The sequence below is a fragment of the Rhincodon typus genome, chromosome 39 (assembly GCF_021869965.1).
Source record: "Rhincodon typus isolate 14 chromosome 39, sRhiTyp1.1, whole genome shotgun sequence".
Classification (NCBI taxonomy): Eukaryota; Metazoa; Chordata; class Chondrichthyes; order Orectolobiformes; family Rhincodontidae; genus Rhincodon; species Rhincodon typus.
Window position 1 is genome coordinate 8,512,052 of NC_063370.1, and position 9,769 is coordinate 8,521,820.

Genomic DNA, 9,769 nt, shown 5'->3' on the forward strand with positions numbered 1-9,769 from the left:
CTGGGTCTCTGGATTAACACTCCACTAAGCCATTGCCTCCCCCTATTTACTAACTCTTAGGAGATAACAATGTCTTTTACCTCCTTTGATGCAGTTAACCAGTCTTAAGTTTGTGTAACCTATGATCTTAGAACAGGTTTTTGTGATAAACTGCTTCTTGTTACTTAACTACATGCCCAAAGATTTATTAGTGATTAATCCTTCACCACTCAGTACAAGTGAGCTTTGTAAACTAAAATTACAAGAGGGCTTGGTGTCAATCCAAAGAAGATCTCAGCAGAACCCAGGAGCCAGCAACAGGCATCTCTTGCAACAAGTGAGAAGGGTGACATTGGACAGGAGTTGAGGACACATATCAGGCCAGAAGACGTGGGCAACAAGCATGGGGTAGGATTTCCACAGTGTGGAGCTGGATGAGCACAGCACGCCAGGCAGCATCAGAGGAACAGGAAAGTCAACGTTTCGGGTCGGGACCCTTCTTCAGAAATGCCCATTTCTGAAGAAGAGTCCCGACCCAAAACATCGACTTTCCTGTTCCTCTGATGCTGCCTGGCCTGCTGTGTTCATCCAGCTCCACACTGTGTTATCTCTGACTCCAGCATCGGCAGTTCTTACTATCTCTGGGGTAGAGTTTCCCTTGCTTTTTCAGTGGCAGGAATCTCCAAAATCGGTCAGTATGCCCACTCTTAAAGCAAACGTAGAAGGTTGTAAAGGGTCCTCACAGCAGTTAACTCTCAGTCAGGTCTCCGTTGTTGCCTCAGAATTACTCCTGTTCCTATTTCTTATGGCCTTATTTATCACCCCAGCCTCTTGCCAGTAATGTCATGGTCCACAGCCTGGGAGGCCCTGTGCACACAGTGTCTGTCCCTGTTCTGGTTGCGTGGTTTGGTTACAGGGTGTGCCTGGTCTATGCCACACTGCACTATTGATCGCAGAGGTTGGCATCCATAGGCCAATGAATCCTCTCATGGTTCGCAAGGTTTGATCACACGAGATCCAGGGAGTGCTAGCCAATTGGATACAAAATTACTTTGAAGGTAGGGGGAGACAGAGGGTTTACTTTAGAATTCAACCCCCTGTTGTCTCTACCCCAAGGGTGGTGGTGGGGAGGAGAGACAAGGGAGGGGGCATTTTTTTTGTTTATTTATTGACTCTTGTTTTTCCAGAATTGAAGGCATTTTCATTGTTTTGAGAGTCGAGGAAACACTCCCTTCTGGTTAGATAGGGTAGAGGAAAGTTTACTTTCTATTGTATCTGCGCTGTCCCCATCCCTGGAGTGTTTGATGAGGGTGGTTTTGGGGGATGGTCTTCACATTTTTTTTGTTTCTATTCTTTGTTTAAAAGAGTAGAGGCTTCTTATTCGGACTGGAGGCCTGTGACCAGAAATGTTCCACAGCAATCAGTGCTGGGTCCACTGCTTCTCGTCACTGATATAAACAATTTGGATGAGAATTTGGGAGACATGGTCAGTCAGGGTGCAGATGACACCAAAATAGATGGTGTAGTGGACAGTGAAGAAGATTATCTCAGAGTACAATGGGACCTTGATCAGACAGGCCAATGGGGCCAAGGAGTGGCAGATGGAGTTTAATTTAGATAAATGTGAGGTGCTCCATTCTGGTAAAGGTAAACCAGTGCAGAATGTATACACTTAATGATAGGGCCCTGGGAATGTTGCCAAACAAAGAGACATGTGCATAGTTCCTTGAAAGTGGAGTCACAGATAGAAGGCATTTGATACGCTTGCCTTCATTGGTCAGAACATTGTGTATAGGAGTTGGAACGCCATGTTGCAGCGGTACAGGACATTGGTGAGGACACTTTTGGAATACTGCATACAATTCTGGTCACCCTTCTATAAGAAGGATGTTGTTAAACTTGAGAGCGTGCAGAAAAGATTGACAAGGATGTTGCCTGGACTGGACAGTTTGCCTCATAAGGAGTGGCAGAATAGGCTGGGGCTTTTATCCCTGGAGTGTCGGAGGCAGAGGGGGTGACCTTATAGAGGTTTATAAAATCATGAGGGGCATGGATAGGCTGAATAGGCAAAGTCTTTTTCCTAGGGTGGGGGAGTCCAAAACTAGAGGGCATAGGTTTAAGGTGAGAGTGGAAAGATTTAGAAAGGACCTGAGGGGTAACTTTTACACACAGAGAATGGTGCGTGTATGGAAAGAGCTGCCAGAGGAAGTGATGGAGGTATCTAAATGGGTATACGAATAGGATGGTTTTAGAGGGTTACGGGCCAAATTCTGGCAAATGGGATTAGATCGGAATGGGATGTCTGGTGGGCATATCTGAATCGGACCGAAGGATCTGTTTCCATGATGTATGGCGCTATGACCCTCTTGTGTGGCTAAATTACACACCTACCCCTCTTGGTGAAGGTTATATTGCGTAAATGCCCTTAGCATGCAAATCAATGAGGTAACCATAGTTTGGGTTGGCAGTGTAAGACTTCATATTTCAGGTAGCTTTCCTCAACATTTAACACTCCCAGTTCAGGGTTCCCTCTACCCTATCAAACATTCCTGGGACAGGTACAGCCTCAAAGACTGTTCATCATCTACAAGTCAGGAGTGTGAGGGAATACTCCCCACTTGCCTGGATGGGGGCAGCTCCAACAACACTCAAGAAGCTCAACACCATCCAGGGCAAAGCAGCCCGCTTGATTGGCACCACATCCACAAACATCCAGTGATGCACAGTAGCAGCAGTGCGTACTACCTGCAGAATGCACTGTAGTAACTCACTAAGGCTTCTTCAACAGTACCTTGCAAATCTCTGACTTCTATCACCAAGATGGGCGAAGTCAGCATTTACAGTGGAGCACCACCACCTGTAAGTTCTCCTCCAAGACACTCACCATCCAGACTTGAATATATGTTGCCATTCCTTCAGTGTTGATGGGTCAAACTATCTCCCTAACAGCATTGTGGGTCTCCCTATGCCACATGGACTGCAGCGGTTCAAGAGTGTAGGTCACCACCACCTTCTCAAGGGACAATTAAGGATAGGCGATAAATACTGACCCAGTCAGCGAAGACCACATCCCGTGAAAGTACGTGAGAAAAAAATTGCTGGCTCCTCATTCACAGTGAGAGTTGACAGGACAGTTTCAATCTCAGCTCCCACTGTTCAGCTCAATTATACACAAACCCTGTGGCTCAGCACTCACGACATGAATTTACAATGGAAGGAGTCGCTGTGGTTAACACTATTCCGTAACTGTGCCAGCAAGGTGTCATGGAAACAATGAAGGACCCCGAGTGGTCGTTAGCACTTTTGCCTGACTGGGTTTTTCCCACATTTTCCCAGCTCGATTTGTCATGGGCTGGGGCATGAAGGTGATTGAAACTATTTTGTGTTACTTAAGTAAAAGAGATTTCCATTAATCGGTGCCTTCAGGCCAGTGCATCGCCTGGTGTGTTGTTCAATTGCACACAACAGGATAGGCCGCAGGCTTTTAACTCCTAATTTTCCTTCTTTCTTCTCTGTAAGGGCAATGACTTTCAAGTTTTCAAGATATTAGGGGACACTAATGAGGTAGATGGAGAGAAATTGTTTCCACTGGTTCCAAGGCCAGGCTGATTAAAACCAGGCCTTTGAGGACAATTAAGAAAATATTTTTACGCACAAAAGATGATCAAGTTGAATACTTCACCAATTAATGGCAATTTTGCTCAATCAATCATTAATTTTAAATCAGATATGTCAAGTTTTTGTTTACCAGAGGCATTGAGGTATAAGGGGAAATGATGGCGTAATGGACTAGTAATCCAGAGCCTCCAGTCAGTGTTCTAAAGACATGGGTTTGAATCCCACCATGGCAGATGATGAAATTTTAAAATTAGAATCAGGTTTATTGTGACATGTAATTAAGTTACAAAACAAAAGCACGGTGAAAAGTGTACAGTACCACAAACACATGGCACCATCTTTGATATAATAATAGGTACAAAAAACAGAGAAAATAAAGAAATACGTTACACCACATTACAGATATACTTAGTAATTTTTTATAAGGTCTGGTTCAATAAATACAATAAAAGATTCAATAAAAATCTGGCCTAAAGGTGACCAGGAAACTGTTGTCAATTGTCTAAAAACCCCTACTGGTTCACTAATGCCCCATAGGAGAGGAAATCTGCCTTCTTTTTGGGTGGTTGTTTTAAAGTCCACTTCGGTCTAGAAGAAATATATCTACAAGGAAACCTCCCTGGACACCCCAAATTGTTAAATCCCAGATGAGGAGGGACAAATGGCCTCCCGACTTTGTTATTCACACACCCCCCCGAATTGTTTGTGATAAGGTTAATTCAGAAAGGATTCTTTCCTTTGTGAACTTTTTAAAAATTCATTAACGGGATGAGGGTATCACTGGCCAGGGCAGCATTTATTGCCCACCCTTAATTACCCAGAGGGCAGTTAAAAATCAACTACATTGCTGTGGGTCTGGAGTCACATGTAGGCCAGACCAGGTAAGAATGGCAGTTTCCTTCCCTGAAGGACATTAATGAACCAGATGGGTTTTTTCTGACAGTCAATAATGGTTTCATGGTCACCGTTAGATTCTTATTTCCAGATTTTTATTGAATTCAAATTCTACCATCTGTTGTGGCAGGATTCAAACCCGTATATCCAGAAAATTACCTGGGTCTCTGGATTAACAACACAGTAATAATTCCAATCGGCCAGAACCTCCCCATATAGTGCTTTTGTCATAAAATGTCCCATATGGAAATTCACAAGTCTGTAATCAAACAGAATCCAAACCACATTAGGACACGTTAGGAATGTTTAACTTGATTAGGTGAAGTTATGAAGTGAAGGGATCCTGTGATGACAGTTCCATTCGACAACCTCCTGAGGCTGACAGAATAAATTGGCATTTTGTATTTCCACATGTCAGAAAGATTACATCACCTGTATCCTGGGTCTCGCCCTTTTGCTAAGGGGGGTTGGGGATGGAAGATTGTTGAATTCAGAGAATGTGGTCTCTGCTCTCCAATTTGCAAACAGTAAACTCTTTGCCGCAGCCCCGGCTGCCAACCCTTGTTTGTAATCCTGTCTGCTCGTTGAATGAGGAAAGGAAGGCTTAAGATTTCTATGAAGACCACCTAGGCCGCAGTCAACTTCCATCTCATCTCCCCTCGTTCAGGGGCCTGGGGCTGATCTAAATCCTTTAAAAGCTCACCAAAAGGAAATGTTTTTGACCTTTCTCAGACCAATCGTCCTGAGGTTTGAAGACAGATTCTGTTTATTGCATTAACAGTTCAGGACCATTTTGGCCTTAAAATAGTGTCAGCTATCGGTACAGCACCTCAGCCTGTATAGGCTGTGCAACATTTTCCACAAAGTGATTTTGATATGAATTTGATTTTATTGTCATGTGTACTCAAGTAGAAGGGTGCAGTGAAAAGTGTATAATATCGCCACACAAGGTGCCATCTTAGGTACAAGTATCTGGGTACAGAACCTTAACAGCAAAAGTAAAAAGAAAGAACAAAGTTAAAAGTTAAACACTGGAGCGATTATAGTACAGTACTTCATAACTAAGAAATGTAACTGTGCTAATACAGGAAACTATGCAGCCAACTTCAGCAGGAGGAAGCTCACACAAACAGTAATGTGATAACTGTTATAATTATTTCACAAGACATTGAGTCTAAAATGTGCACGTTAGGGTGGACTGGCCGTGCTAAATTGCCCCCAGTGTCCAGGAATGTGCAGGCTCGGTGGTTGAGCCATGGGAAATGCAGGGTTACACAGATGGGGTGGGGGGGTGGTGAATCTGAGCGGGATGGTCAGTGTGGACTCGATGGGCCAGACGGCCTGCCTCCAAACTGTAGGGATTCTATGATTCTATTTGTCGCCCGTCCCTAAGTGCCCTTTGAATCGAGTGACTTGTCGGGCCAGTTCAGAGGCCAGTTTTAGAGTTGTAAACCACAAAATCGCTGAGGGTCCAGAATTATGTGTAAACCAGACTGGGTAAAGGCGGTAGATTTCTCTCCCTGAAGGGCTTTAGTAAACCAGAGGACTTCTTTTTAATGGCAGCCACTGTGCCAGCGAGGACGTGTGACGTGAAGGAAGGTCTGGCCACTTGTCGAGGTGGAAGCCAGGTTCAATGTTTCTGCAAGCACCGCTTCCAAGGAGCCACTGCACGGGATATCTTAGTCCCCTGTTACTGATGTGGTTTGGGCCAAATCACGCCGCTCCATCTCAGGTCCCCGTGACAGGGTCAGCGCCACTTTGCCAACATGGCTGGCTTCTCCCTGGTACAGCGCACCGCAGATGGTACACGTGGCACAGCGAGAATGCCAGTTTGGTTTCATGAACAGAAATAGGTTCCTTTCCATCTGTGATCATGTGTCTTCGAAGGCTGCATCAGGCGTCACCTAGGGAGCTGCCATGACACCTATATCCTGGAGAACTCTCCTGTTTCTGCTTCGTTACACAGGCTGGCCGCCTTGCAAGAATGCTTACTGACAGTCAAAGGCTACCCTCTGCAGCTATACAGCCCTCCCCTCACCCACCCTGACACAGGCCGGGAGTAGATACATTGCAGCCATCTTTTCCATTGAGGGTCACAGTGAAGATGATGATTGGCCACGCCAGGGGTGAGGTTCCAAGGTTTGGATGTGTCTGTGACAGGGGAAGGGAGGGAAGGGGGGCCCACCCCAGACAGAGTGTGCCACCCAACCCAGGCACGCTGTGCTCTGCACAGCTGAAGCAGGCAAAGAGAGGATTTGACGGACACTGGAGTTGCTGGGAGAGCGGCTGTAGTCTTCCCAGGAGATTGAGCTAGAGAAACGTCACCCTCTACTTGATAGCATCCAGCCGTGTCAGATGCAACTAGACAGGCAGGACTTAATCGACACATGGTTAACATCCCAGGAGATGAGAGCTGGCTGCAGTGATCACTTATTGACTGTAAATTTTGGTACATCTGTTAAAACCTCATAAGAACTGTTCTGAGGAAGGGTCACTGGACCCGAAACGTTAACTCTGATTTCTCCTCCACAGATGCTGCCAGACCTGCTGAGCTTTTCCAGCAACTGTGTTTTTGTTCCTACTTTACAGCATCCGCAGTTCTTTCGGTTTTCATAAGAACTAGGAGCAGGAATAGGCCCCATCAGGCCCCTCGAGCCTGCTCCACCGTTCTATAAGATCATGGCTGATCTTTTCATGGACTTCGCTCCACTAACCCGCCCATTCACCATAACCCTTAATTCCTTTACTGTTCAAAAATCTATCTTTGCCTTAAAAACATTAAAGAATCTTACCAATTTTTATTGGTGCACCATAGAAAGCATTCTATCCAGATGCATCACAGGTTGGCATGGTAACTGCTGTACCTAGGACCATAAGAAAGTCCAGTGAGTTGTGAACACAGCCCAGACCATCTGACAAACCCACCTTCCATCCATTCACTCTATACTACTGTACTACTATAGCCACACTTCTCGCTGGCTCAGGAAGGCAGCCAACATCATCAAGGACCCCTCCCACTCCCAGTTATAATCTCTTCCAACCTCATCTGTTGGGCAGAAGATACAAAGACTTAAACACACGTACCAACAGATTCAAGAACAGCTTCTTCCCCGCTGTTATCAGACTTCCTGAATGGACCTCTCAAATTTTAAATTTAATGTCGATCTCGCTCTTTGTGCACCTTCTCTGCAGCCTGTAACATTGTATTCCTCGCTCAGTTCTATTACCCCAATACACTTTGTATGGTATGATCAGCCTGTACTGCACGCAAAACAAAACTTTTCACTGTACATGTGACAATAATAAATCAAATCAAATCAAATCAGATCAAATCAAATTTGTTGATGTTTTAAAGGTAAACAGTGCCAGTCTGTTCCTGGGGCAAATGAAGATTCTGTTTACTTGTTTCTTCTTCACTTCTACTGTTGCTGAATAAAATTGAATCGTTTTGACAGTTTGAAGGCTTTCCAGTCAGTGATGGTCCCACATCGAACAATGAGGAGACGTTGAGCATTAGGAAAAGAGTAATTCTCCCTTACACAGGATTCCCCAAAATCTGGCCTTGGGCACGTGGTTCATTTTCACCGCCCCTCCATTGGCAGCTGTGCCTTCAACAGTCTGGGCCCTAAACATGAGAATTCCCTCTATAAACATCCCCAATCCATCTCTCTCCCTCTCTTCCTCCTTTAAGAAGCTCCTTAAAAACAAACCCTGTCATTCAATGTGGATCGCCCATCGTGAGTCCCCCCATTATGAGGCTCAGTATCAGTGTTGGGCCTGATCATTTCCTGCAAAGCACCCTGAGAATTTTAAAGGGCTAAAGATGCCAAGGTTAGAAGTGAAACTGCTGTTGTAGCATGTGTCTCAGCACAACATGGGTCCTCCCCCCACCCCACCCCATTCACTCCTACGCCACACTGATTGTCGGTGGTTTACTCACAAACAAAAATGAATTGTGAAATGTAAACAACAATGAAAAAAAGCCCCAGACAGAAAATAACAGGCCCAGCCCTTGAAAATACAAACCGCACAGTCCCTAAAATAGTAATTTCCCGGGAAGAACAAGCTGTTTACAAACCAGGCCCACCTGAATTACACCTGTGTGATTGCTATCGACATGTTGGGCCACCAGAGAAACGTGCGCGTGTTGCGTACACACATGTGCATGGGAGCACGTGCATGCATGAATGTGTACACTTGTGCGTGTGCAGGGCACCACCTGATCGATGAAGGTGACGCTTTCTCCTCACAGCCTGCTCCCACTATATGGCAGGCCTTGCCTTGCCCAGAGTGGGTGGGCCGCCATTGCCAAGATGACTGCAGATGGTTCCAGCGATGTCACCCCGGCTCAATGTGTTGGCACAAATGAACAAAGAACAAGAACAAAGAACAGTACAGCACAGGAACAGGCCCTTCGGCCCTCCGAGCCTGTGCCGACGCGTTTTGCCCTTCCATACTAAAACTGTCTTCACTTACACGATCTGTATCCCTCTATTCCCTTCCTATTCATGTATTCGTCCAGGTATTTCTTGAATGTTGCTATTGTGTCTGCTTCCTCCACCTCCTCTGGCAGCTCGTTCCAAGCACTCACCACTCTCTGTAAAAAACGTGCCTCACACATCTATTTTAAACTTTCCCCACCTGCACCTTGAACCTGTGTTCTCTAATAATTGACCCCTCCACCTTGGGAAAAAGCCTCCTACTTCCCACTCTATCCATGCCATTCACAATCTTATAAACGTCGATTAGGTCGCCCCTTAACCTCCTGCGTTCCAGTGAAAACAAACCCAGTGTATCCAACCTTTCTTCATCGCTAAAATCCCCCTTACCAGGTGACATCCTGGTAAACATTTTCTGTACGCTCTCCAAAGCATCCATATCCTTCTGGTAGTGTGCTAACCAGACCTGTATGCCGTTAATGTATGCTGATGTCACCTGAGGGCGCCCAAGGAACCCTCATTCCCCTCACTCCGTTCAGCGAATCCACACCTGCATCCAGCTTTCCCACTCTTCTCAGTCCCCAAACTCCACACTCTCACACCCCAATCCAGTATCCCACTCCCCTCAGCTCTCCAAATTCCCTCTCCCTTTCCCCTCTTCTCTCATCCACTCCTACTCTTTTAAGTCCCCCAACTCCACTCTCCCACTCCCCATTACATGGTCCCTTCCCACCACTTCCTACTCCACTCTCTCACTGCACTCTCACACCCCCAATTCCATTCGTAACCTCACTTTGAACCACTCCATGTGCCCTTGGTGGTGGCTTAATTGAGATCTC